General features: G+C 44.0%; 1 pseudogene; it reads left to right on the top strand.

Moving 5' to 3' along the window:
* Positions 1-26,299, top strand: part of LOC115178649 (SEC14-like protein 1) — a 115,995-nt pseudogene that overhangs the window by 28,388 nt on the left and 61,308 nt on the right.

The following is a 26,299-nucleotide window of genomic DNA, read 5'->3' as shown; positions in this document are numbered from 1 at the left end:
TGAAAATAAGGAAGCCTGTACAGAATACACATTTTTCAAAACATGCATCCTGTTTGCAACAAAACTCTAAAGTAATAATGCAAGAAATCTGGCAAAGCAATTCACTTTTTGTCCTGAATACAAAAGTGTTATGTTTTCAAGCATAGTGGTAGCTGGCTGCATCATGTTATGGGTATGCTTGTAATCATTAAGGACTGGGGAAATGTTCTGGATAAAAAAGTAACAGATTGGAGCTAAGCACAGACAAAATTCTAGAGGAAAACCTGGTTGTCTGCTTTCCACCAGACACTGGGAGATGAATTCACCTTTTAGCAGGACAATAACCTAAAACACAAGGCTAAATCTACACTGGAGTTGCTTACCAAGAAGACGGTAAATGTTCCTCAGTGGCCGAGTTAGAGTTTTGACTTAAGTCTACTTATTGTCTAGCAGTGATCAACAACCAATTTAACAGAGCTTGGAGAATTTTTTAAAATAACAATGGGCAAATGTTGTACAAACCAGGTGTGGAAAGCTCTTAGAAAGACTCACAGCTATAATCACTGACAAAGGTGCTTATACTAAGTATTGATTCAGGAGTGTGAATACTTATGTACATATTTAATATTTTCAATACATTTGCAAAAATGTAAAAACATGTTTTCACTTTGTCGTCACGGGGTATTTTGTGAAGGGTGAGTTAATTGTTTTAATCCATTTTGAATTCAGGCTGTAGTATGAATACTTTCTGAAGCGACTGTAGCCCTATCTCTTCACTATGATTCTACACTGATGGAAAGTGCATTAGAGGCTTGGCAGTAGAAACCTTCCGACCCCTCTACCTCACAAAATGAGGATTCGGAATTTATACAGTATTATATGTGGAATCTTTAGGTAGAGGCCATGTCTAGGCCTATATATTGTGAAATATAAAGACCTTTGTAGAGAGGGTTTAGATTTCACTCGACTCCCCTTGCGCCAAGGCAACGCTGGGTGTTGGATTGGCTTCGGAGACAAAGACGAAGAGTCTATATATGCAGTAACTGTGTATGTAACCAGCTCATTATGAGGATAACAAACTGCTCTTGGCAACTGCTGGACAGAGCTGATATTGGTCAACTGGTTCCAATTCTCTCTCCATCTTTCCTTTCTCCCTGGACCCTCTCTCCTTTTTCACTTTCTCTGTTTCTCTCTCCCCCACTGTGCGGTGTGTAGTCAGCTGGCTGGTTAACCTCGCTCTTTCTTACTTTCCCCCCTCTCCTTGTCACTTCTGTTTCTCACTCCTCTATTTCTATCTCTCTCTCTCCACTTTTCTCACTTTCTCTCTGTGGGGTGTTTGGCCTCAGTGTAAAGGTGTGCCAACAGTGCAGCAGGTCTGGCCTATGGGCAGTGTAATCAAATAGGCCTGTCTACTGCCACACTTGGCTGTCCCTCTGAGCTTCTGGCACTATAGTACTGTTTTCACTGTGTACTGCATTTTCAAAGCCTCATCGCATCCTTTCAGGGATGAACCTACAGCCAAGGAGAAGAAACATTAGAGATGATCACACAAACATTTGTTATTAAATCAAGCAGATTATTGCCGCTCCAACGCACATCTCCCCAGGCCAATGGAAATATCATTTGAAACCTGAAGACCAGTCAGACTAGATTGCGTTAACCTCACTACCTGTCCTTTCTCCTTTACTCACTACTCACTACAGGTGGATCTGTTTTCCTCCAAGGCCCTATTTCTAAACTAGGTTGCTGACTTGGCCAGCTGTGCTCTGTCTCCGTTTGTCTCTGTCTGTCTCTGGCCCAGTATAGAAGAACAATTCAGTATGACATGGCAGCCATCCCATCCCTCATCCTCATCCTGCCATGTCCTGACCCACTTCCTTCATCCCACTTCCTCCATGCCAGATCTAGGCTCTTTCAGCTGTCGCAACATTCTCACCTGAAGTGCTATAGCTGATCTCTATCTCTAGATGTATTGTTATAATCTCCTTACCATCTCCTATAGGCCATAAGCCTGGGGATTGTCCATTTATTCTCTCAATGCATCCTGTCCAGCGCGTGCCGTTTCAGGCTTTTGTCATTAGGATTTCGACAGTAGTAGGCTAAGTACAGCTGATTCATTCCTATGTTAACCTATGAGCTAATGGGAATTCAAGTGCACTTACTGCGCTAATGAGAATTTTTATGCCAGACGGAGCCATTTTTCCCGTTCTTTTGGGTTAGGCTAGAGGTCTTTTTAATTGAGGTTTTGGGAAACATGGGAACTCATTGCCTATAATATTTCCATTCTCTGTGATGTGAGTTGTTTATGCATTATGCAGAGTTCCCTTCTCCCCTGTGGCCGGCATCATGCCAAAATCTTTTGGTTCAGAAATGTTCCTTCACACACTTTGTGAATGCGTCTGTCAGCGAGCAGCATCCGCCTGCGGAGTGTAATTCACTTCGTCGGATACAGATCTGCCAGAGACTGGTTATAGCCCCTAGAGAAGCCCTCTGCTCTGTGAGGCAGCATTGATGAAAGACTGACTCTGAGCCTGCTATGTGTGAGTAAGCTGCATTAATAAGTGTATCGGTTTCTACCAACTGACTCTGGGCCTGTGAGAATTATCCTGATCTGTTTCACTTATCACAGGACTCCTCATTGCAAGGTGGAGATGCTGCGACGACAGCCCTCCCTCACTCCACCGCCTCGCTCTACCAGCAGTGGCACACACACACGCCCAGGGATGGGTACCGAAACCCGGTATTTAGCGGGCCCCGGGGCTAAATTATGAAAGACCGTAGTATCGATAAGCTTCGACATTATCGGTTCTGATTTCGGTACATGTCCTATTTATTATTGCTACATAAACGTTATCTTGCACATTTTATCTCACCAACCGTTTTCTAATTTGCAATAAGATGAAGGCATTCGTCTATGATGCATTTTAGCTATTCCCAATCCAGAAGAGAGAGATCTCTGCCACGGAGCCTGTCTCTCTCACATGCTACAGCACACACACACACAAGAAAGACCCTGCTCTTAATTAGTGACGATGGAGAGAACTAAATGTTCAAAAGTGTGGTTACACTTCGCCAGAGTCAATGCTGACAATGCTCGTTGCCACAAGTGCAACAAGACTTTGCTTGTGTTTCCGCCCTTACAAGCAAATCTGTCCAAACATCTATCGAAAGTGCATCATGTACAGGCAGAGAAAAGCAGTCTCTCGTTGCCCGATCTACGTTGGGTATGTATGCTAGCAGCCTAGAGCCCACACACAGATTTAACTAGATTATGAGAACATGGGTTCCTGATCAAAAGGAACCATTAGCCAGCTGATTGTTTAGCTATGGGTGCGTTCAGATATTCAATCACCCATTTTAAAGATTTTGCAACTTGTTTGTTAAAGTTGCAGCTACAATGAACCAACCCACTCCTCCCTCTAATACTGCTGGTCCAAGCCAGACAAGCCCAAAGCTCCTTCACGCTGGCAGCTAGTGGGAGGAAGACTGAGGAGAGGGTGAATGAGTGCCACCTAGCCTTGACCAAGTTCATAGTGAAAGGCCTACACCCCTTTGCAACAGTGGAGTCCAAGGGCTTTAGGTAACAGTCTATCAGTATATATTGAGTTGTAATAATGTTTAGGATATAGTAGTATAAAAGGGTTGTATGTTAGTCCCATCACTCCACAATACAATACACAACAACACAATAATTCAAAAAAGAAGGTCCTCCACACCGGGGCAGTGTAAAACAGAAGGTCCTCCTCACCGGGGCAGTGTAAAACAGAAGGTCCTCCACACCGGGGCAGTGTAAAACAGAAGGTCCTCCACACCGGGGCAGTGTAAAACAGAAGGTCCTCCACACCGGGGCAGTGTACAAATCGCAAACTGGCGAAGTAGTGGCAGTGGAGATCTCAGACATTCTAGAAGAGTTTGAGAAAGAGCCGAGCAAGATTGTAGCTGTGACTGTTGATAATGCTGGCAATATGGATGTTGCTATCAAGAGGCTACACATCCTAAAAATAGGATGCTTTGCACACACATTGAATCTGGCAGCGCCGAAAATCTACAAAATGACTTCCATTTGATAAATGGGCAGCCCGAATCAGAGCAGTGGTCGTGTGGTTCAAGAGATCCTCAATGTCCAAAACAGTCTTGAAGGAAAAGCAGCAGCTCCTTGGTAAGAAGCCAGTTCAATCTATTAAAGTATTATTTTGAAATTCCCACATTGAACAATTTAATTCAATATTCAAGTGTGCGGCAATTAAATGTATGTTGTGTTTTTTGTTGTTTCAGTTCTTCCGCAACAGTCACTCATCCTTGATGTCAAGACCAGATGGAACTCGCTCGATCTAATGATAGAGATTCATGGAGCAGTATCCAGCGATCCAAGCAGCAGCCTTGGACTCACGACTGCAAAAAGCAATGAAGGACGAGGACTTCCATAAGGCTGAGGAGTTTGTCCAGCTCATGAGAATCCTCTATACATCCACAGTGTGTGCGTCATGTGAAATGAATGCCACCTGTGGACAGATCAAACCCATCCTCCAAAAACTGGAAGAGAACTTCACTGTGAAGCATGAAAATACAACGTTTGTGGCAACCATCAAAGAGAAGGTGTGGGAGAACCTCTCCGAGTGCTATCAGGATGAGGACATTCAAGCCTTCCTGCATGAGGCCACAGCAATGGACCCCAGATGTAAAGGGAGGCCGGTGAGTGACGCCACCTGGGACAGGCTGAGGAAGGCAACTGTTGAGGCCAATGTGACAGGAGCAACACCAGGGCTGTTAGAGGAGCCGGAGCAGACAGACACAGAGCACCAGGAGGAGGAGTCTGAAGGAGAGGAAATGGAGGAGACAGTCCCTCCATTGTACAAAACAAGGAGTGCCTTGGAGGAACTGTTCTCAGAGGACAGGGAGTTGAGGTTGACGATCCAACAGGACACCTCGTCCCTCAGCGAGCGTGTTGACCTAGAGGTCGAGCTCTACAAAGGCCTGCCTCCCATCCCTATGGCTGAAGATCCTGTGATGTGGTGGTGGAAGAAGAGAACTACTCTGCCCCTCACAAACATTGCAACAAGCTACCTCTGTGCTCAAGCTTCCTCCACCGCTAGCGAGAGGGTATTTTCGACTGCAGGGAACACAATAAGCCAGGAGAGGTCCCGACTTCTGCCAGAGAAAGCAAATATGTTGATCTTTCTCCAGAGGAACTGTTAAGAACTGTTAGTCCTTTTGCAGCCTACCTGCATGCCCCACCCGTGTTGCTCTACACCCACTGTATTTTCTTTTGCAGCCTACCTGCATGCCCCACCCGTGTTGCTCTACACCCACTGTATTTTCTTTTGCAGGAAAATATTGTTTATTTCATTTGTTATACATTTCCATCATCACAACATTTAGTCTATAATAGTGATTTGTTCAAAACATTTCTGTTTCTTTTGCTGTAAATAATTGCTTCTTTTTTTATTTTACATTTCAGAAAATAAAGCAATGTTAATTCTGTTATTAATTTGTTTCTGTTTTTGTTTTTTTGTTTTAAATAACAAGAACAACCAATAAGAATACCGTTAAAGTACCGTATCGATAAGCAGTATCGGTAAGAGTAGTAATACCGTCAAAATCTTAACGATACCCATCCCTACACGCGTCACACAGTTGACCGTTTGCGTATTCTGCTGCACCAACATGGTGCAGTCTACGTAGAGCCAAGCTGCAGTCAATGTGACTCACTACAGACGTAGGGAGCCAGTGTGACGTTAATAGGAATATGATTGACCTACATATTCCCCTAGTGTGTGTGTGTGTGTGTGTGTGTGTGTGTGTGTGTGTGTGTGTGTGTGTGTGTGTGTGTGTGTGTGTGTGTGTGTGTGTGTGTGTACATATGTATTGTACAGTCGTGGCCAAAAGTTTTGAGAATGACACATAGTTTGCTGCTTCAGTGTCTTTAGATATTTTTGTCAGATGTTACTATGGAATACTGAAGTATAATTACAAGCATTTCATAAGTGTCAAAGGCTTTTATTGACAATTACATGAAGTTGATGCAGAGAGTCAATATTTGCAGTGTTGACCCTTCTTTTTCAAGACCTCTGCAATCCGCCCTGGCATGCTGTCAATTAACTTCTGGGCCACATCCTGACTGACGGCAGCCCATTCTTGCATAATCAATGCTTGGAGTTTGTCAGAATTTGTGGGTTTTTGTTTGTCCACCCGCCTCTTGGGGATTGACCAAAATTTCTCAATGGAATTAAGGTGTGGGGAGTTTCCTGACCATGGACCCAAAATATCGCTATTTTTTTTTTCCCCGAGCCACTTAGTTATCATTTTTGCCTTATGTCAAGGTGCTCCATCATGCTGGAAAAGGCATTGTTCGTCACCAAACTGTTCCTGGATGGTTGGGAGAAGTTGCTCTCGGAAGATGTGTTGGTACCATTCTTTATTCATGACTGTGTTCTTAGGCAACATTGTGAGTGAGCCCACTCCCTTGGCTGAGAAGCAACCCCACACATGAATGCTCTCAGGATGCTTTACCGTTGGCATGACACAGGACTGATGGTAGCGCTCACCTTGTCTTCTCCGGACAATTTTTTTCCCGGATGCCCCAAACAATCGGAAAGGGGCTTCATCAGAGAAAATGACTTTACCCCAGTCCTCAGCAGTCCAATCATTGTACCTTTTGCAGAAATCAGTCTGTCCCTGATGTTTTTCCTGGAGAGAAGTGGCTTCTTTGCTGCCCTTCTTGACACCAGGCCGTCCTCCAAAAGTCTTCGCCTCACTGTCTGTGCAGATGCACTCACACCTGCCTGCTGCCATTCCTGAGCAAGCTCTGTACTGGTGGTGCCCCGATCCCGCAGCTGAATCAACTTTAGGAGACGGTCCTGGCGCTTGCTGGACTTTCTTGGGCGCCCTGAAGCCTTCTTCACAACAATTGAACCACTCTCCTTGAAGTTCTTGGTGATCCGATAAATGGTTGATCTAGGTGCAATCTTACTGGCAGCAATATCCTTGCCTGTGAAGCCCTTTTTGTGCAAAGCAATGATGACGGCACGTTTCCTTGCAGGTAACCATGGTTGACAGAGGAAGAACAATGATTCCAAGCACCACCCTCCTTTTGAAGCTTCCAGTCTATTATACGAACTCAATCAGCATGACAGAGTGATCTCCAGCCTTTTCCTCGTCAACACTCACACCTGTGTTAACGGGAGAATCACTGACATGATGTCAGCTGGTCCTTTTGTGGCAGGGCTGAAATGCAGTGGAAATGTTTTGGGGGGATTCAGTTCATTTGCATGGCGAAGAGGGACTTTGCAATTAATTGCAATTCATCTGATCACTCTTCATAACATTCTGGAGTATATGCAAATTGCCATCATACAAACTGAGGCAGCAGACTTTGTGAAAATTAATATTTGTGTCATTCTCAAAACTTATGGCCACGACTGTATACCAGTATGTAGGCTAGGCTATATGTACAGTGTGTGAGTCCCTCCCCCATACTGTGTAAGTGAATACGCAGGAACACACTCTCTCCTTCTGTGCCGTTAATTCTCTCTGACGCAGTAGACCACAAATCACTCGCGCCCTGCTCCCCCCCCCCCCCTTCCTTGTTGTCCCACGCTTCACGGCCCATAGCCTCTTGACACAGCAGCCTTTATTTCCAGGAAGCGATGATGACACGCTCAATGCAGCCTCTGCACCATTCACTAATACAGTCAGTGGAGGTGCACCACAGCCAGTGAGGATGGGAAGACATTATGAAAAGATGACCAGTTTCCAATAGCTGTCAGTGAAGATGCCATATTGTTTCCTTTAACTAGTTAATGGGGATGGGAAGATTGGCAGTTTCCCTCAGCCATCAATAAAGATGCCAGGGATATGTGTTTCCTGTAAGTCAATGGATGTGCAGCACTGGCCATACAGTGTCTTCAGAAAGTATTCAGACCCCTTGACTTTTTCCACATTTTGTTAGGTTATAGCCTTATTCTAAAATTGATTAAATCGTTTTCCCCCCTCAATCTACACATAATACCCCATAATAACAATGCAAAAAAAATTTTATGTGCTAATTTATTCAAAATATAAAACATTATCACATTTACATAAGTATTCAGACCCTTTGCTCAGTACTTTAAGCACCTTTTGGAAGAAATTACAGCCTCGAGTCTTCTTGGGTATGACGCTACAAGCTCAGCACACCTGTATTTGGGGAGTTTCTCCCATTCTTCTCTGCAGATCCTATCAAGCTCTGTCAGGTTGGATGGGGAGCGTCGCTGCACATCTATTTTCAGGTCTCTACAGAGATGTTTGACCGAGTTCAAGTCCGGGCTCTGGCTGGGCCACTCAAGGATATTCAGAGACTCCTATGTTGTCTTGGTTGTGTGCTTAGAGTTGTTGTCCTATTGGAAGGTGAACCTTCGCCCCAGTCTGAGTTCCTGAGTGCTCTGGAGCAGGTTTTCATCAAGGATCTCTCAGTACTTTGCTCCGTTCATCTTTCCCTCGATCCTGACTAGTCTCCCAGTCACTGCTGCTGAGAAACACCGCCACAGCATGATGCTGCTGCCACCACCATGCTTCACTGTAGGGATGGTGCCAGGTTTTCTCCAGACTTGATGCTTGGCATTCAGGCCAAAGAGTTCAATCTTGGTTTCATCAGACCAGAGAATATTGTTTCCGATTGGTCTGAGAATCTTTAGGTGGCTTTTGGTAAACTCCAAGCGGGCTGTCATGTGCCTTTTACTGAGAAGTGGCTTCCGTCTGGCCACTCTACCATAAAGTCCTTATTGGTGGAGTGCTGTGGAGATGGTTGTCCTTCTGGAAGGTTCTCCCATCTCCACAGAGGATCTCTGGAGCTCTGTAAAGGGTGACCATCAGGTTCTTGGTCACCTCCCTGACCAAGGCCCTTCTCCCCAGATTGCTCAGTTTGGCTGGACGGCCAGCTCTAGGAAGAGTCTTGGTGGTTCCAAACTTCTTCCATTTAAGAATGGAGGCCAATGTGTTCTTGGGGACCTTCAATGCTGCAGAAATCTTTTGGTACACTTCCCCAGATATTTGCCTCGACACAATCCTGTCTAAGCTCTACGGACAATTGCTTCGACCTCATGGCTTGGTTTTTGCTCTGACATGCACCGTCAACTGTGGGACATTATATAGACAGGTGTGTGCCTTTCCAAATCATGTCCAATCAATTGAATTTACCACAGGTGGACTCCAAGTTGTAGAAACATCTCAAGGATGATCAATGGAAACAGGATGCACCTGAGCTCAATTTAGAGTCTCATAGCAAATTATTTTATTTTAATACATTTGCAAAACATTCTGAACATGTTTTCACTTTGTCATTATGGGGTTAGATTGCTGAGGATTTTTTATTAAAATCAATTTTAGAATAAGGCTGTAACATAACAAAGTGTAGAAAAAGTAATGGGGTCTGAATACTTTCCGAAGGCACTGTATATAGTCAAGGGGGATAGGAAAACATTATTTGTCAAACTTCAATGTAGATGCCAGTGTTTCTTGTTTCCTGTCAGTCAATGATGGTGCAGCACTGGTCAATGTGTCCATAGCCAGGCAATGAAGATTTGATACTTACAGTATTTCCCATTACAATCAATGAACCTGCAGCACTGCTCATACAAGATGCCAATGTTCCCTTTACAGTCAATGAGCATATGATACTGTCTACTTTTAAAAGTTGATGAAGATGGCAGTTTTTATATATTAGTTGATGATTATGCAAGTTTCCCATTTCAGGAATTTCCCGTCAATAACATGCCATGTAGCCTAATACCAACAACCAGACTGGTATGTTTAATGCAGTAGTCAGCATCAGGAAATGCTGTGGTGGCAGACAAAATGTAGGCTATGAAACAACACTATCAATTGTCACCGCCTCATTCTGCCCTGTTGACCGCCTCATTCTGCCCTGTTGACTGCCTCATTCTGCCCTGACACCTCTTTTTCAAGTAGCCTAACTCCGTTGGTTAAATATAAGGACTACTTGATGTTGCAGAGGTAGAACCATTTGTAGCATTACAGGGCAACACATTAGCTTTGTGTATGTCACGTTGGCAGTGGCCTCTCTAAATTCCAGTCTGGTCGTGGCACAGTGAGTGTGTACTTTTAGCTCAGCATTTCCTGTTTTGATGGCAAGAGTCTTTGACAGATGGGCTTCCTCTGCTCTCCTCAGTCCTCTCACTCACTCACGCCATCTCATGCCGACTGCATTCTCAGAAATGCCCACTATACCGTCCTTGGCAGAGCCAAGAATACTGCCCTGACAATACCCCCTGTGTTGATGAGAGCTGTAGAGTGGGTGGTGGTGGGTACTAAGCAGCTGCTCTATGCAGAGCTCAGGCTAGCTATGTAGCTGTTCAAATAGTTCTAATAGTTTTCACCCCTACACACCTCCCCACCGAAACACAATCTTCTTGAGTGTGCTGTACAGTCATGATGCTTGTGCACCATACTGAATACTGCAGTTAAACTCTGTAGCTACTTAGCATTGCGATAATGAGTGTGGGATACAACCAGGATATTAACAATAAAGTAGCCTATACAGCTGAATGTACAAAACATTAGGAACACCCCGTTTTGCCCTCAGAACAGCCTCAATTCGTCAGGGCATGCTCAACAAGGTGTCGAAAGCGTTCCACAGGGATGTTGACCCCAATGCTTCCCACCGTTGTCAAGTTGGCTGGATGTCTATTTGGTGGTAGACCATTCTTGATACACACACACACACACACACACACACACACACAGGAAACTGTTGAGTGTGAAAAACCCAGCACCGTTGCAGTTCTTGACACACTCAAACCGGTGCACCTAGCACCTACTACCTTACCCCGTTCAAGGGTACTTAAATATTTTCTTACTCATTCACCCTCAGAATGGCACACATACACAATCCATGTCTTATGAATATCTATATATTTTATCTATATACTTTCTTTTCCATGTCTCCTCCCCTTCATCTACACTGATTTGAAGTGAATGTTGGTGTTCCTAATGACTTGTACTCTGTGTATAACATATAACAGGGAAGCCATTGCATCCTGATGCCCCACTTTAAAGCTGTGTAACCTGTTAGCCTATTGAGCAGGAGTGACAAGCCTCAGTATATTACCCAAGGACTCCCAACTGTGTGGTTCCACCTGCCTCAGGCCACATGAACTATTCCCCATTCAACACTCAGTCAATAGCTATTATCCTATTAAACAGGAGAGGTGAGGGACTGGGCAGGATAAGGAAACCGGTTTTGGTGAGCAGTGAAAAGGTTTAAATGGAGGCCATGACACCTGGCAGGAGTTTGCCACTTAAAGGGGATCTAGGCTATTCTACACTGCCTACAGAAAGGACAAACCATAGAAATGTAATAGGAATACTCCAAGGGATCTTTAAGGTCCCTAGGCTGTGTCTCAATAGCTTGCAATGTCTTCCTTCCTCATCTCCTTTCCTTGACCACTAATCCTAAAGGATGTGATGGTTGAATGTTTATGATGGTTTATGAAATCTATCCAGCCTTGTTCAGTACTCACAGAGGAAAGGAGACAAAGAAAGGGAGTCACTCAGGAGTATTAAGACAAGTAGCATAATTTTAAAAAATATATATTTTTTAACCTATTTTTGTGAGACTTACCAAGTCTGCACTTGCACAAAACCACTATTTTCTTTGCATTTCGACCATTCGGAACAGTCTGGAACACAGCGGTCTCTCAAACGGCTCACTCAGTAGATGTTATCCCCCTCTCTCTCTCCCAGTGCTCCGCAGTGACCTACTTTTGACTTTATGGCTTTTCTGGCTAAACTCTGAAAATTAAAAACCATGGTTTTTTTTCCCCCTCCACATTACATTTTGGTGCAGTGCAGAGTGCGTCACACCTGAAAGCCTGCCCTACCCCTTTAGGATGGATGCAGTCTTGTTGTGTAAGCAGGTGTGTGTGTGTGTGTGTGTGTGTGTGTGTGTGTGTGTGATCTCCATCTCTCTTGAATAGATGTGGAACTATGTGCCATATTTCAGCTTAAATGCCAGCGGGAGAGGTGCCGAAAATATTGCCAGTTGGGCTACATAGCAGCAGCACAGGACCCAGCCACAGGCGTCACATACACTCCGGGGTCAAGTGGTTATTTGACCAACACACGTCATACACACACGTACACACACACCATCCTCTCTGCCAGCTAGGTCAGTAGACATGACCCAGTCAGTCTAATCAATAGCCACAACGCCCATGCCACCCTGAACCGTCCACCTGGCTGCAGCCTGCATGTGGCACTCTGACACATGCCTCCACCCTACAGTCCTGCTTAAGAACATATTGATCCACCATGGAACCCTGGGCCATGTTCAATAGTGGCCCTGGTCAAAACTAGTGCACTATATAGGGAATAGGGTACCGTTTCAGATACACTCAATGCGTCCATTGATCACTGCCACCATAGTCAGCAACACAGCAAGCCCCTGGCATCCAGGCCTGGCATTGGCAGAACAGTACTTTCCAGAATAGTGTCGCAACCTAACACAATAATGCTCCTTTTGTTCCTCTGTTTACAGTGTGTGTGTGTGTGTGTGTGTGTGTGTGTGTGTTGGCCTTTCCCTGAATTCAATCCACTTTGTGCTGGAAAAAAGAGAAGAGAAATGGATATAGGGAAATAAAATAAAAAAGGGGGATTTTTCTCATTTCAAATATTACTATGAAATGTCATCTGAAGACTTGTGTAGGTCTATGTTGGACCAAAGAGCTTCGTATGTAACCGAACACTCTAAATACCTCAATCTCTTTTGTACAAATAGCTTCATTCTAAGGTAAACGTCTGTCTCTTTTTCGAACAAGATAATAGTTTTGTCAACAGCAAAAAGAACGTTCCGGCCCTATCACGAACATCTAAATGCCTTGTTTTTTGCTTTTGTTTTGATATTGCGAGGCAACCAAGCCCTCCTCGTCAAATGTCTTCATCTCAAAAGCGGCCCCTCACCAAAATGTCCTCCTTGTCGCCCTTAAATGGCTGTTAGAAATATAGGGACTGACGTCCTGTTGGCTCTTGGCTCTGTTGTTACACAATGCTGATGCAGTCCGGAGACGAGACGACATTCGCACCTAACTAGGAAGTCCACTGGAGTCCCGGGCAATTTCAATTGCGTTTGAGATGTCCCTTGCAACTGTGTGAAAGTTACTTTCTGTAACACCAGCACTGTAGTATCGTCACTATAAACAGTGTGTTGATATAAGCCGTGGGTCTCGCCATTACTGTATATTGATTTAACCATTAGGCTACGTCAGCACTGTGCAGTTGCATCAATATTCCCTCCGTGTGTGTTTTAGGGAGATTGTAGTAGGGCCTGTCTGCGTTGGCCATTTTTAAAGCTGCTCTTAATCAGATCCTGTCATCTGATCTAGAGTCAGTTCTCAGTGTCGGCTAGATCTCTGCTGATTGCCAGGCAGGGTGAAGAACTGATCCCAGAGCAAATCTTAGCTTAATTAGAGCTGATGTAATTGTTGGGACGTGAGGATGATATATATGTGTGTGTGTGTGCCGTGCAGACATGCTGCTCCACCCCAAGCTACATGAGTCTCTACTCTACCCCACTTCTTTCACACATACAGTGGGCATACATAGCAGAACAGGTCTCATAAACACACTGAGGTCCAGTGGTCATTGACCATCGCAGGGCACGTCAATTTCCCTTCCCAACGCACACACATTCTCACACACACACAAACATTATTACTGCTAGCGACGAACGTTGCGGCAACACTGAGGCAGTCACACGCCCACACATCAGCTCCAGCAGCCTGACCTTGGCCAGTGTCCTTCCCTTTCTAAAGACCAGCCTCTTTCAAAGCCACACACACACTCACATATCATCTAGTCCCCTCTAGTCTGGAAATAGTCTTGAATAATATCCTTCGGTTCCTTTTCCACCCGACTAATTTATTCCCACTGTTTTCACTTCCTTGCTTTCCATTCCAAAGTGTCCTCTGTTCCCCTTCCTGAAAACACTAAGAAATGGTTCCACTTCCAGTCTTCCATGCCCAGAGTCTTACTATCCTTTCCGAAAGGAAAAAGACCTGTTTTCTATTTCCTGGAAAGGATTAGGTATTGTGTATTGTTTTGATATTTCCCCCATGCATGTCTGGAAAGTGATCCTATAAACGTTCCAGCTAAATTCCTGGGAACGTTACTCACACACTTGGCCTGCCTATCCTTTAGTGTATCCTGTAGCTATGGAGACCTGAGCGGACACACACACAGAGATAAACACACACATGCTTTTGTGCTTATTTGTAAACCTCATATAGCCAATTTAGTCAAATGTTTTCTCTTTCCATTTTTGTTTGACAGCTAGCCTAATCTGCTCCAGGGAAGGCTTGCGCTGGAGGCAATCAAATCAATATTTGCCGTGCTGTGTTGGAGCTCTATCAGTTGGATCTGTTTTGGATTAACTGCTGCGTTTGACTGCCTGGAGCTCTGTTTGAATCAATCAGTCAGTTCAGTTTTAGAACCCATTGGGAAAGGGGGCTACCTAGATCAGTTGTCCAACTGAAATGTGTCTTCCGCATTTAACCCAACCCCTCTGAATCAGAGAGGTGCGGGGGCCTGCCGTAATCGACATCCACGTCATCGGCGCCCAGGGAACAGTGGGTTAACTGCCTTGCTCAGGGGCAGAACGACAGATTTTTACCTTGTGAGCTCAGGGATTCGATCCAGCAACCTTCCCGGTCACTGGCCCAACGCTCTAACCACTAGAATCATGTGACAATGGGGCGGTTGCTCGCGTGACTGACTAGGCCTTTGTCCCAATTACTGTTCATCTTTTGAACGTTCTGAAATATTTCCACCTTTCCTTGCCGTCACAATACACAACCTCTGATAGGATACAGCAACGTGTTGGGAAACCATCCTGCCATTTCAGCCGATCAGCATTAATGATGGATATGAAACAAGGTAGGAGACCATGTCAGAGTATTGGAACGCGTCCTCGTCTTTCTCTTGTCACCTGTCAACACCGAGCGTGACACACTTCTTACGTGACTTTAAGACATCCCTTATCTTGAATTGACTTTTAATAGCACCGCGATGCTTTGTCAATATTAGACAGCCTAAGGCCTAAATATTGACCCACTCGCCCTTGTGAGTTTTGGATGTTTGAGCATGTGCTCAGCTGTGACAAAACAAGTCATGCTTGCAAATGTGGTATTTGAGTTTCGGTGATGTCACTCGGGCCTTTGATATAGAATTTGAACATGTGTAATAAGTAGGTCATTTCCTGTTTTGAAGAGGCATCCCGGATTGATTTGACCTGTATCTCGAGGGCGACTCAAGCATCACGCGACACCCTCAACAAACTAGTACATTGTCTTTGGGTTACCGCTAAAAACCACTACAAGTTACACTCTGCAACATGTTTAGAAGGCACTTGGTGGGTTACGTCATTTCTAGTTACCCATCGTTGTTTTTCCCTCACTGATCTGAAGTCAGCTCTTCCCCCTGAGTCAGAACACTGAGTACTGGCTTGAATGGTGTTGTGACTTGTGTGTCTCTGTTAAATAGTCACTATCATGGCCTTAACATTTCATGTTTTGCTTCCCTATTCATTGTGGAGTTAGTTTTCCTTTGTCATGTGACCTTTGTTTAGCATTGGGGGTATGTTGACTTCTATGTACATCTAACCTAAAATAAATCAAACACTTGAGTAAATGAGGAATACAAAGTAGGCCTATAATTAAAGTAGTTGGTTCCACACAGGTGTAGTTCCTGAGTTAATTAAGCAATTAACATCCATCATGATTAGGGTCATGTATAAAAATGCTGGGCAGGCCATTACTTTGGCAACCAGGGTTATGCCCACATCCACAGAGTTTGAGCATGAAAACGATTGTAAACCGTATGCCATAGCCCTCCGTCACCAGATCTCAACCCAACTGAACACAGATTCTGGAGTGGTGCCTGAGATGGCGTTTTCCACCAACAAAACACCAAATGATGGAATTTCTGGTGGAAGAATGGTGTGGAATCCCTCCAATAGAGTTCCAGACACTTGTAGAATCTGTGCCATGGTGCATTGAAGCTGTTCTGACTCGTGGTGGCTCATCACCCTATTAAGACACTATATGTTGGGGTTTCCTTTATTTTAGCAGTTATCTGTGTATATAGCCTTTGTTGTTTTTGGTCTGAAACGTCATGTTTGACTTAAGGGTAAATCCATTTGGATTCAATCACTTTTTGACTGCATCCCTTTTAATTAAAACAACTTTCCATGTGTGTTTGCCCATGGAAGAAGTGGTCATAAAATGACCTTTTGGACCTTAATGCCAAAACATTTTGGAGATTAAGGTGATCAAATTTTGCATTTCACACCATGAGACATCCATGCCTTCATCACTGGAAAAATAAAAAATGTTGAGTTTGATATAATTTAAAAGCTAACAGTGATATCAAACTATTTTATTATTTCATAAAATAGATATATGGAAATATTCAATTTTAAACCTTTTCAACTCAGATTTGTGTAATATTTGCAAATTATATTATTTTGTAGCTTAGACCCTATTTCATATAATCTGAGGTTTTTGTGTTGTGTGCCTGCCTTCGGTTGAGACATGTTCTTGAATACAGGGGTGGGTGTCATTTCAATCATAGAAATAGAATTCATAAAATGGACCTATCCCTTCAGACCACTGCAATTTAGCCACAGAAATGCCCATCATTCCACCCACCGTCTTAAACTTAAATGCTCGTGACTGTTCTATTATCTATATTTCTATGATTTTCAATAGGTTTGCTATGGAAGATTAACAGTATAATTTAAATGACCAGATATTCCCATTCAAGTCAACGTCCTCTGATGTGTGGACCTCCAACCATCTTTTTGTTACCATTTGAAAGTAGAAATGTACATTTTATTCCCATTTTAGTACATTTTATCAGCCAAAAAATAACACCCACCCTGTATTCAACCGATAGCGGGCACAACACAAAAAACCTTTGATGCAAAATAGGGTCTAACCTGGAACATATGCGAATATGTAAGAAACATGTTTGTTTTTTTTCTCTCCAGAAATGATCAAATAGGTTGACAACCCTGTTTTGTAAGCTTTTAAATATCAATCTCAACTGTTTATCTTTTCCAGTGATGAAGACATGGATGTCTCATGGTATGGTGGTGTATGCAAAATGCCTCAAATTTGATCACCTTTATCTCTTGGCATTCAGGTCCATCAAGTCACTTTCTGAGCACTTCTACAATGGGCAAATATTTACGCAATGTTTTGTTCAAATCAAAAGGGGTGCTGTCAAAGTGATTTGAATTGAAATGGATTTACCAAGAAATGTTTGCTTTGTTTATGCAGTCTGAGGTGTGACACTTTTGTGTTGCGGTATGTTGTTGGGTGTGAAGAATTCTGTTTGTTGTATTTGGCCTGCCCCTTCATGTGATGTTTAGCGCCGTTGAGAGCATTTGTTGATGTTGATGCAGTAGCCTGTTTTGATGGGCGAACACCAAACACAGTGTTTACTCCTGCCATAGTGCTGACTGTACACCTCTGAGAGCCTCTGTTCTAGGCCAGAGAGAAAAACAGAACTCAGCATGATGATAGTGGGCACAGCTCAATGTCTGTGTCCCAAATGGCACCCTATTGCCTATATAGTGCACTATTTTAGCACTTTAGGGAATATATTGCCATTGGGGACACAGCCAACAGCCCTGGCAGTTTTATTAGGCAGTCTGGTACCATGCTGACTGGAGCTACAAAGAATGGGGGGTGCAGCTATTGCCAATTTCCAAAGCCCCTACTTAGCCTGGTTTGCTCGTGGCCTCACACCCCGGCCTGAATACCGGTCCCATTTTAGCAGGGTAAGCTCTAGCCCTTATTACAGTTGTATGACAAGGCCCATGTCTAGGCTACAGGGGTGTTTCTCAACCTCCAGTCTGTGGCCCCAAAAAGGAAAAGCCATAGCTTGTGAGTCCCTGGTATGAAAAGGACTGCAAAACACTGGTTTTAGAGGACCTGAGCTGAACTAAAAGCCTTTTCAGAGGACGGGGACATCTTGCTCCAGTATAACTGACGATCGAGCTGTGAACCCTGCCAACCTTGAGTAAAAAAAAAAAGAAACTTGTTCTTTCTCTCTCGCTCTCTTACTTAGCTTTTGGTGAGTGCTTTCACATGTATGTTTCCAGTCTGAGCCATCTTGACCTAAGTGGTGGATTTGTGCCCGGTGGTGGCCTCACATTGCCCCAACGCTACTTCCCTCATTTTTCTCTCTCTCCTTCCTCTCTTCTCTCGGTCGCTCGCTCTCTCCAAACTGCAGAATCCAACTGGGCCAGGATAAGAATCTGCCCATTCAGCACAAGATGAAATAAATAATGGTGTCTAGAGCAGCCAGGAAGAAGTAGACAAAATCAGTTCCTTTATTACAACACAGTGCACAGACTTGGCCTAGAATTAGCAAAGACGCTGTCATCATGTACAAGTCCCTAGACTGTTCCGAGCGCGGTGTCACTTAGCTGGAGCATCACCTTGTCTCCCACACCTCTCCAAACTGATCGGGGACCCGTCGACACATGTCTTCTCATGTCCCCTGGCTGTAATAAAACATTATGAAAGCAATGCCAAGCCCATTGTGTGCCAAGGACCTTACGTTGTGTAACAGCTGCCTTGAGCAGCACAATAAATCGAGGGCTGTGTCTGAAATTATACCCTATTCCCTTCGTCGTGCACTACTTTTGACCAGGGCCCGTAGGGTGCCATTTTGGTCGCAACCTAGGAGGTGTTATGTGGTTTATGAGCAGAATTCCACTGATATATTGTGCCTGGGGTGCCTTCACTAGGCTTATTATTACTGGGCTTTTATTTTTACTGGGCTTTTATTATTACAGGGCTTGTTGTTATTACTGGGCTTGTTATTACTAGGCCTATTATTTTGCATCCAAGATGATGAAACGATGCATTGTGTAATGCTGGCGTGTGCGCCAGCTGCTGAGACAATTGGATACGAGTCAAGGTTAGTGAGGGGATGTGTGGGTCGTGGCGTTGAATAGACCTGAATGGTGTTTTGTCTCTCGCTGTCTCTCTCCTCTGTCCTAACTTCTCTTGCCCGCCTTTATCACTTTCTCTCTCTTGCTCACTTTTTTTGAGATATTAAAGCGGCCGACAATATTGATTTTGGGAACTAGGCCATTTCATTAAATGTCATCGTTGGAGATACAATGGCTGGAATATCTCGTCTGATGCATCTCACGCTCTCTCAATTCAATCAGCTTTATTAACATGGAAGGTGAAGGAGTTTGCGTTGCCAAAACAAATGAGTCCCACACTAATAAACCTTTCTCTTTCCGTCTCTCTCGCAGGCCTACGAGAGGCGATTCCCCACGTGTCACCTGATTCCCATGTTTGTGGACAGCGAGGTGTTGGAGGAAACTGAGAGCGAGGACGGATCCATACACCAGGTCCAGCGCCGCTGCAAACTGGACGTGGACGCCCCTCGTCTCCTCAAGCGGGTACAGTTGACGTCGCTAACTTCTCTCTTGAGTCTTGTCAGTTAACCAATCAAATGTATTTATAAAGCATTGTCAGTCGACGTGAGCCTTGTACTTTAAGTCAATCAATCAACCAATCCAATGTATTTATGAAGCCCTTTTGTACATCACTGTCACAAAGTGCTTTACAGTAACACAGCCTAGACCCCAAAGGCCAAGCAAAAGCAGAAGCCGTTTGAGTATTGTTTAAAGTTTCCGCTCAATGTTTCCAGATTTTTATGAAATATGACCTAGAATTACTTGAAATTAAATATGTTAAAAAGTAGCTTTTCTGTGTTGGAATGGTGTTGGCTTACCCCAACCACAGAGTGGTGTTGACGTACACCGGTCATTAAAAATATTGATGTGAGTAGATTGCTGATTGGCCAGCTCATCCTCCTCAGGAAGATGACATCATGTTCTATGAGGAAATAGCAAGCCTTTTTTAAACGGTCTATTTGAGATACAAGTTTGATATTTGAGCCTTTTTCTCCAATTTATGCTTTGGCCACAAATTCGAGTATAGGATGAGTCAGCAACATTATTTGGATACGAGTTAACAGAATATTCATTTTAAGTGAGATTTTCAGGGGACAGTTTAAATAAAGTTGCATTTAAAACATCCTTAGCTTGTGCTCTAAGCGAAGCTGACATGACAAAAAAAACAAATTAAAAGACCTTAACACGCAAATCAGGCATCGGCCATTTTGTAATCAGTGTATCCGTTTTTCCTTTTTGACCATTTTAGTTTTGCTGCAACTGGTTTCATGAGTGTCCTTTGTGTGCAGATTGCGGGGGTGGACTATGTGTACTTCAGCCAGGAGAACACTCTGAACAAGAGAGAGAGGACGCTCCACATCGAGTCCCACAACGAGACCTTCTCCAACAGAGTCATCATCCACGAACTCTGCAGCTACTCGGTGTGTTACACACACACACATGCGCATACACACACATTAAAATGTAGCTTTGGTTAGAATGGTTACATAAGCTACCTGTCCATTCGCTAACACACATTCAAGCCTTGGCTTTAATTTGTCAAACGCATGCACATGCACACACACTAACACTCAATCACACACACACACACACACAAAGCCCTGTTAAACCACTTTGCAGCCAGCTGTCGACAACACACCTATGCATTCACAATTTCTCTTCAAATGGACGGATCGAGCGGTGTTCCAACCAGCTCCTGATATGTAGCTACAGTACACACACGTCACTTCAGTCTTAGTTTTATATCACCTTATCTCACACGACACTTACACACACACACACACACACACAGCCCTGTAAAAGCAAGTTGTCGACAGCACACTTATGTCTGAACCCCTTCTCTCCAATGCACTCACAATGCTTCTCTCCAAATAGACAGAGAAAGCTGTGTTCCAACCAGCCTCTCGTATGCTGCTTCCTTCCCACTGAATAATTCAGATCTCCCATTGTTACCGGCAGCACTCCGCCTCAACACACTCACACACTGTTCTGGAGTCAGTTCTTTCACACCTCCCAGGCCTACTGCGGTGTGTTGCGGCACTCCCTCCTCTGACCTCAGTGCTACTCTCACCAGGCTCCCATGGTGAATGAATGCGCTCTGAGTTAATGAGGTCAAGCACATTGCGTTAGCGTCTAACGAGGCTAGCGGGCCTATTTTAGGTCCGTTATGCAGCTTTCCTTGTGAAGAACAGTTACTGTTAGCCTGCGGCTGCTAACAAGGCTAGGCAGCTCAATTAGACTGAGCTGAAGTTGGCTAATGCTGACATATTTTGGTAGCCAGAGATAACAGGTATCCAACGCCGGAGCTAGCCGAAGAGCTACACAGTAAAATAAGCTCTGTCAGAAGTTGTGTCACGGAGGGATCACTGTATGACTTGCCTCGGGTTCACCCAGCGGTGTCTGACATTCACACTCCCAGTCCTATCGAACACACTCCACTCACTGACATCCGACAAAATCTATTTTGATACAATCTCGGGCTGTGTGTGAATGTGCTGTCTGTGCTTGATACCGTCACAAAATTCCCCCCTACTATCAATATTTGTTGGCATATAACGGCACAACCTGTCAGTATTGGTATAATGCCAGTGGACAGTGTCATCGGTACGCATTCCCACACATAGCTGAGGATGTGTGGCTTGTAGTGTGCGTCAGCGCTCGGCACAGAGTCATATTGCTGTGTGTGGTTGCCACGGTAACACTTGTATCTTCTCTTTCGTGTGTGTGTGTGTGTGTGTGCGCGCAGGCCCACCCTGAGAATGAGGACTGGACGTGTTTCGAGCAGTCGGCCAGCCTGGACATCAAGTCGTTCTTCGGCTTCGAGAGCACGGTGGAGAAGATAGCCATGAAGCAGTACGCCAGCAGTATCAAGAAGGTGTGTGTGCGTGTGTGTGAGCTGGATCTTATCAGGGTCATATTCATTAGACACTAACAGTAGGAAAACAGACTGAAAGGTGGCGGGACTACCTGAACCTTGTCCAATAAGAAATGTTGGCTTTGGTTTATGGTTGGTACGTGGCGCCCTACTGAATACAATCCAGACGTATCATATTTAGAGAATTCACCAGATGTCAAACATTCCCCTCATGCAAAAAATGATGAATCCAACTAGGCTCCATTTCAACTCAGTAACTGAGTTGACATTCCAATTTTAAAAAAATAACCTAATTGTATTGGGAATTGAATTCTTCTCCTGCATAGAGTTAAATGAAAAGGAACCGGCCCAACCACAGAATCCAGTGTTGATACAGCAGACATGCCATTGGGCCGTGAGTGGGGAAGTCTATTGCTAAGTGGCTCTTTATTATGTAATGTAAGCCAATTTGCCAAGCCAGTGTAAACAAAGGTAAGCTCCTAGTACCTATTTAGCCTTCTTCCATATTAGTAACTCTAACTCTCTCTCTCTCTCTCTCCCTCCCTCTCTCGTCTTCAGGGTAAGGAGATCATAGAGTTCTACTTAAACCAGCTAGATGAAGAGGGGATAAGCCAGGTGCCCCGCTGGACTCCCTCCTCCTCCTCCTCCGTCACCACCAAACCTGTCTGTGCCACCCCGACGCTCCTCCAGCTGGAGCTGCCTGTCACGCCCGCCGTCTCAATCCCCGTGTCCACGGATGCCAATGACCGTGAGATTGCCAATGCCAGCAATAATGATGCCACCCAAAGTGATGCCACCAGCAGCGATGCCACTAGCCAACCTGACGACCAGATGGAGAACCAGACGGGCACGCCTGATGGCTAGTATTAATGGATGATTGAGACACTGTTCATAAGTTTCAATACATTAGGGGAATGGGAAACACTATTCTAAGTGGCGTTTAGCTGTGTCATTGATTTTGAATGAGATTGAATGGACTGAATTGAAAATTCCCTAAATTGTGTTTGTGTGTGTGTGTTGTAGACAAGTTGGATGCAGACTACATCAAGCGCTACTTGGGAGACCTGACGCCTCTGCAGGAGAGCTGTCTGATCAGACTACGACAGTGGCTGCAGGAGAGCCACAAGGGCAAGGTGAGACACACACACACACCCTTACAGTTTTCAATACACACATACTAAAGCATATTCTATCTTTTAAAATCATACTCTGCTAATTTAGACACAAACACAGAGGCATGTGTGACATGCTCACACGCGCACGCTCTTACCCTGCTCCCTCTTAACCCCCGCCTCCCCCCCTTGGAGACCCTTACCCTCACTCCCTCCTCTCCCTCCTCGCCACCTTTCCAGATCCCTAAGGACGAGCACATCCTTCGTTTCCTGCGGGCCAGGGACTTTAACATGGAGAAGGCCAGGGAGATCCTGTGTCAGTCCTTAACATGGAGGAAACAGCACCAGGTGGACTATCTGTTAGAGACGTGGACCTCACCACAGGTCCTCAATGACTACTACACTGGAGGGTGGCACCACCATGATAAAGGTATGGAGACAGAGAGCGAGAGATGCTCAGGCATGCGCACGCATACACGCACACAATTAGTCGCTAATAATTGTCACGGAGTCTTGATTTGATGTAGAGGGCTAGTCTGATGATCACAAAATACAGTTGTCGCTCAGAATTAGACACACGGCACAAACCCTCCTGTACTCATGTTATTTACGCATGGTAAAATAAAACTGTTGTGTGTGTGTGTGTCCTGTTTCTTTGTAAGTTGTTAACAGAAGTAACTTTCCAAAATGTCACTTTTTATTTCACTGAAATAGAAAAAGAAGTCCCTGTCTAAGCCACAACTTCCTGTCATACACCATATTCGTCCAATGAGGGAATACAACTTAGAATTGACTGCATTGCAGTTCACCAGTCCCAATTTCAAAAACGTTGTTACTGCATACTTGCCCTGGGTATTTGCATGCTCTGGTTTATTGCATGTCTTCACGGCAGTCCCAAGGCATTGCCCTCGTCACACAATTAACTGTAGAAGAGCCTAGTTTGAGGAGTGGAATAGCCTATCACCTGTTAGGCAGCGTGAGAGAAACTCCTCAAAAAGCTGGTACTGGAGTCTAACATGCTTTTTGAAGTCCAGTCATTGCACAACCAAATAACAATTCAAAGTGCAATCGTGTGTTAAAAACTGTTTTGATGACCCCGATTGGAAAAAGAGCTACTGTTTTTATTTCTCAATCTCAACTGGTAATTAAAGCGCGCCTCCCATTCGCCGTTGAAGTGCATAGGCTAAAGTCAACTGTAGGCAGGCATTCAGCAGGTCACCCACCACTTTACAATGGGAGCTTGAGGCAGTATAATTGTTTGAAACTTGAACGTTTTACTTCACTTCAAATAATGAGGCATGTCTTACCTTGCTTCAAAGTAGCATAGCCAAAATATCAGCATGATTTTTATAGACTTCCCCATACCGTTTAGCCAGCATGATTCTTATAAAGACTTCCTCATACCGTTTAGCCAGCATGATTTTTAGAGACTTCCTCATACCGTTTAACCAGCATGATTTTTATAAAGACTTCCTCATACCGTTTAACCAGCATGATTTTTATAAAGACTTCCTCATACCATTTAACCAGCATGATTTTTATAAAGACTTCCTCATACCATTTAACCAGCATGATTTTTATAAAGAGTTCCTCATACCGTTTAACCAGCATGATTTTTATAAAGAGTTCCTCATACCGTTTAGCCAGCATGATTCTTATAAAGAATTCCTCATACCGTTTAACCAGCATGATTTTTATAAAGAGTTCCTCATACCATTTAACCAGCATGATTTTTAGAGACTTCCTCATACCATTTAACCAGCATGATTTTTATAAAGACTTCCCCATACCGTTTAACCAGCATGATTTTTATAAAGAGTTCCTCATACCGTTTAGCCAGCATGATTCTTATAAAGAATTCCTCATACCGTTTAACCAGCATGATTTTTATAAAGAGTTCCTCATACCATTTAACCAGCATGATTTTTATAAAGAGTTCCTCATACCGTTTAACCAGCATGATTTTTATAAAGAGTTCCTCATACCGTTTAACCAGCATGATTTTTATAAAGACTTCCTCATACCGTTTAGCCAGCATGATTTTTATAAAGAGTTCCTCATACCGTTTAACCAGCATGATTTTTATAAAGAGTTCCTCATACCGTTTAGCCAGCATGATTTTTATAAAGACTTCCTCATACCGTTTAGCCAGCATGATTTTTATAAAGAGTTCCTCATACCGTTTAACCAGCATGATTTTTATAAAGAGTTCCTCATACCGTTTAACCAGCATGATTTTTATAAAGACTTCCTCATACCGTTTAGCCAGCATGATTTTTATAAAGACTTCCTCATACCGTTTAGCCAGCATGATTTTTATAAAGACTTCCTCATACCGTTTAGCCAGCATGATTCTTATAAAGAATTCCTCATACCATTTAACCAGCATTTCTCCACTGTTCTGTTGGTTTTCATATTAACTTTATTTCGTTGTCCAGAAGCCAAAGGCACAATCCTGGTCATATTAGCAACCCATCCTAGTTCTTCCCCATCTTTCTACATTTCTAGCAGAGATTTTAATCTCTGTCGTTTATGGAGCCACTGTCATTGGGTGCACTGTTTTAGAGCTGTGTTTTCCCACTAATTGCATTTTGGCAAGTGTTTTGAAAATGATGTTATATTAGCTGCTTCATTACAGGAGTTGCATGTTCAATAGGTTATAGCCTTTTGACTGTACGACGATAGGCTTGCTATTGTTGCGTGTTTCTCGTAATGAAAAGTATCTATTCCTTATATGCATGCATAATATTTTACTGTTTAGAATTGTTTTTACCATTTGCTGACTGGTTAATCAGGATTGGTTAGTCGGAAGCAAAATGGACCGAAATGTGCATCCCTAGACTATAGAAATATACTTATGTCTGTGTGTCCTTCCAGAGGGTCGTCCTCTCTATATCCTGCGTCTGGGACAGATGGACACCAAGGGGCTGGTCCGAGCCCTGGGGGAGGAGTCTCTACTCAGACACGTGAGTGGGCCTCTTCTGCTGTTAACCACAGATGTGCTAACTAAAGTGTGTGTGTTTCTGTGTGTGCGTGTAAGCATACCTACATTGTGTGTTTTAACCCTTCAGGTTCTATCCATAAACGAGGAGGGCCTCAGGCGCTGTGAGGAGAACACCAAAGTCTTTGGCCGACCAATCAGGTACACACCCCGTTGCTGTTTGGTAGTAGCACCACCACTCCCTCTGATAGGTCAAGTGGAGTTTAAGCCATATTGCATACACCCATCCAGGCCTCTCAGATCGACAGGACACAAGTTCTGTGGGAGAAGGACTCAACAAGTAATGAGTCCTATGGGGCCTCTGTAACTGTTGCTAAGCTAATGTGTATCATGGGAAT

This window comes from Salmo trutta, chromosome 38 (genome assembly GCF_901001165.1).
Source record: "Salmo trutta chromosome 38, fSalTru1.1, whole genome shotgun sequence".
NCBI lineage: Eukaryota > Metazoa > Chordata > Actinopteri > Salmoniformes > Salmonidae > Salmo > Salmo trutta.
The sequence above is the reverse complement of the archived record's forward strand: the minus strand, read 5'-3'. Positions and strand labels throughout refer to the sequence as shown.